At 42.5% G+C, this 3153-nt stretch overlaps 1 protein-coding gene across 1 annotated transcript in view; it reads right to left on the reverse strand.

Moving 5' to 3' along the window:
• Window positions 1-2122, reverse strand: part of LOC107093743 (lipid phosphate phosphatase-related protein type 3-like) — a 34083-nt gene extending 31961 nt beyond the window's left edge. The window contains exon 1 of the mRNA XM_015388988.1: window positions 2095-2122. The gene's annotated coding sequence lies outside the window, so the exon portion shown is untranslated. The remainder of the gene's footprint in view (window positions 1-2094) is intronic.
• Window positions 2123-3153: the final 1031 nt, after the last annotated feature.

The raw sequence follows: 3153 nt of genomic DNA on the forward strand, positions 1-3153 counted from the left end.
CGGTGGGGTGGCCGATGTCCAATATTCAGTTTTAAGGCCGATACCGATAGGGGGCCGATTATATCGTGCATCCCTAGGGTGAGGATATGTTATTTTGTGACTTAAAATCTAAACAGGTGGGACAGTTTAGAATAATCTATTCTTTTTATCCATTTCCTAAAAGTCTTTATCTAAGCATTGCGTAGCATGGAATACCAAGATCTTGAGTTTAGATTTATGAGGAAATGTATTTACTCTGAAAAAAGGTTTTTGAAGGCATGTGCAATGACGTCACTGTAATTTGTACTATAAAAGTTAGACATGCTTAACATGATTGTGAATCCACACATGAGAAAACCTTGTTGTAGTATGATTCATTCATGGGAGCGATGAATCAGTAAGCAGAGAAGTAGTCAAACAACAAAGGCGATGGTAATGTGATGGTAACTTGGTCCAATATGGTAGAAAAATGGGATCTCTGCAAAAGATAGTGAGAGGAGCTAAAAGGGTTAGTACAGTGTCCCAGCCTTCTGTCCAGGATTTTCTGAGCTAATGAGGAAACATTCAGGATTCCTCACATTCTCTCCATGAACTTTATGAACTGCTTCCATCATACAAGCATCTAAAGCAAAGCTTACATTCTGAACTGGTAACAATGTTTATGTCTAATTTCCTTTTTTCTCTTTTTAAATATATTTCACACAATGTTGCGAATTCTAAAGAAACAATGTCACATTTTGTTGCGTCATTAATAAAAGAGCAGGATGACAACAGAGTAATGTTTCATATCCTGTTTTATCCTAATCTAATCCGGATGAACTCTGAGGATCTCATCAAATCAGAGGCACTCATGTCACTGACATTAGCCCTATTTTATTTGCTTAGTTTTATTTTCAGTTCTTTGTTGTACATTGGATCCTGCTATTTATTCAACACTGTAACTGAGCTGAGAAAGTGAAGTTGCTGTTCAACATAAATCCGTCATTCAGATCTTCTTAGCAGCTGAAGGGATTTGTTTTTAATGATCAGTGTAACAGCTGGGCCTGATTCAACTGACTGACATGTTTTTGTATTTTTTTAATAACACCTAGAGATCATTAAATAACAAACAACATGAAGAAGATCAAGGAACAGAGTGGAAAAGACATGGACAATGTTTTGATTACCCAAAATTACACTTGTTGGTCACCATGTGGTGGATTTAGAGCACCGCACATCCCCCTAAACACAGTCAAAGGTACAGTGGTGGCAGCATCATGCCTAAAAGAGAATGCAGCTCCAACGTAAATGAATTGCTTTAATTGGTAACAAGTAATTGAATCAAGTTGATCCAACTTAATTATTTTGTTTTTAAGTTTCCATTTGAATAAAAGGAATTGGGCAAACTTAATTTATTTACTTGTTACCAATCGAAGCAATTCATTTACGTTGGAGCTGCATTCTCTGTTTCTCTGAGTGATAGGGAGTTAGCTGCAAAAGGCTCATGACTGAGGTGGAGATTCACCTTCCAGGAGAGTGACACAATGGAACTATGATGGAATGTTTTAATTCACAACAGAGATACATTAAAGGATGACCCTTTTCTTTCCAGTTTACATGCATGCGTTGTTTCATTGTCTGTCTAGCACAAAATACTCTGCTAAAAAAGGCTACACCAATGTTTGAGTTTTAAATGCAAAAATTATTGAGAAATTTCAGTAGGAGGCATTTAAAATGAACTGTTACTCTCCCAGGGACCCAAAGGGGCCCAATATGAGTTCTGTGGAGTAGGGGACACCCACCTTAATACCAAAAAGGAGAAACATGATGAAGTGCTGTTTTTACATTTTTGTCCTGATATTTAAGAAACATGCAAAATTCTCATGTTGATCATATTCTGTTATAGGGATATATTTGCTCATGTTGCATTTGATTTTTTTTTATCAATCAGTATTCAAACAGGAGCATTTCACAGCTACGCCTCCTCCAGCAGAAAGAAGCAGACTGCCTCAGATCATCGGCCACAGAAACGTGAAAGCCATGTGCTGATTGTCTGCTCCTCGTCTCCGTGCGTTTGGGTGGAGCGAGGAAGCCTCCCCTTGCAAAGCATGCAGGGGGACGGATAGCTGTACTCACCTCTGTCCCGGGGGCTGCGTGAATTCACCGAGTCCCGTCGCCCCCTTCCCCCCCGGCGTGGTCGCGCGTGCTGCTCCAGTTTTGCCGTTGCGCCGTCCCCGTTAATCCATCCTACTGCTTCCTCTCATCACCCCCAAAATCCAAAGACTCCGTGGGTAGGCTGTGGGGTCCGGGGCTATTCTGGGACAACGGAGAGGGAAACAGGGAGGAGGAGGGAGGTCTGCCACGAGACGAGCAGGGATGAGGTGAGGTGAGCAGGGATGCTGATGGTGGAAAAGTCCAATTCTGCCGCACTTGCTGGTAACAGGCTCCTCTATGTGGGTCCAAGCTATGGAGAAGTGAGATTCCCACGCGCTCTCCGGGTCACATGCACCTTTCCATACATCCAACAAGATTTGTTGTTGATGAATAAATTATATACATATTATTTGGAAAAAAGTAATAATGAAGAATCAGCTCAGCATCCGACACTTGGTTTCAGCACACATGGATACACACAAAGGGGTTGAGGAGGTGTGTGTGTTGTTGATGGCTGTGGGGGGTTACTAAGGGAGGAGAGAGAGTTATGGTGTGTGTGTGTGTGTGTGTGTGTGTGTGTGTGTGTGTGTGGTGGGGGGAGGAGGCAGTCTGGTCCACACAGGCACCCTTCTCTGCCGAATTCCTGTTTCAGGGGCGACCGAGACAAAGGGGTTGATTTTGGAACATGCGCACCACATTTGCGCATGCCTGTGCGACTGTATACATGTTTGCACGAGCTGCCTACGCGTATGTGCGTAAAAGTGAGATGAGAAGGTGGGCGTGTTTTTGGAGATAAACTCTGCAGCATCTGCGAGCAAAAACTCGTTTGTTTAAAACCCAACATCATCTAAACGACCCGTTTTTTTTTTATTTATTTATTTATTTATTTTTACAACAGATGAAGGCGTCCGCCTTTGTTAACTTTGATGGGTGTGGCGGGCGGTGGACCACGGTGGTGCGTTCATTTCACCCCGGAATCCATCGTTCCACACAAACGCAACCTACTGACTCATCGTGAATGACGCTGCGGTAATTAACATC

The sequence above is a fragment of the Cyprinodon variegatus genome, unplaced genomic scaffold, assembly GCF_000732505.1.
Source record: "Cyprinodon variegatus isolate N-32 unplaced genomic scaffold, C_variegatus-1.0 Scaffold444, whole genome shotgun sequence".
Taxonomy (NCBI): Eukaryota; Metazoa; Chordata; class Actinopteri; order Cyprinodontiformes; family Cyprinodontidae; genus Cyprinodon; species Cyprinodon variegatus.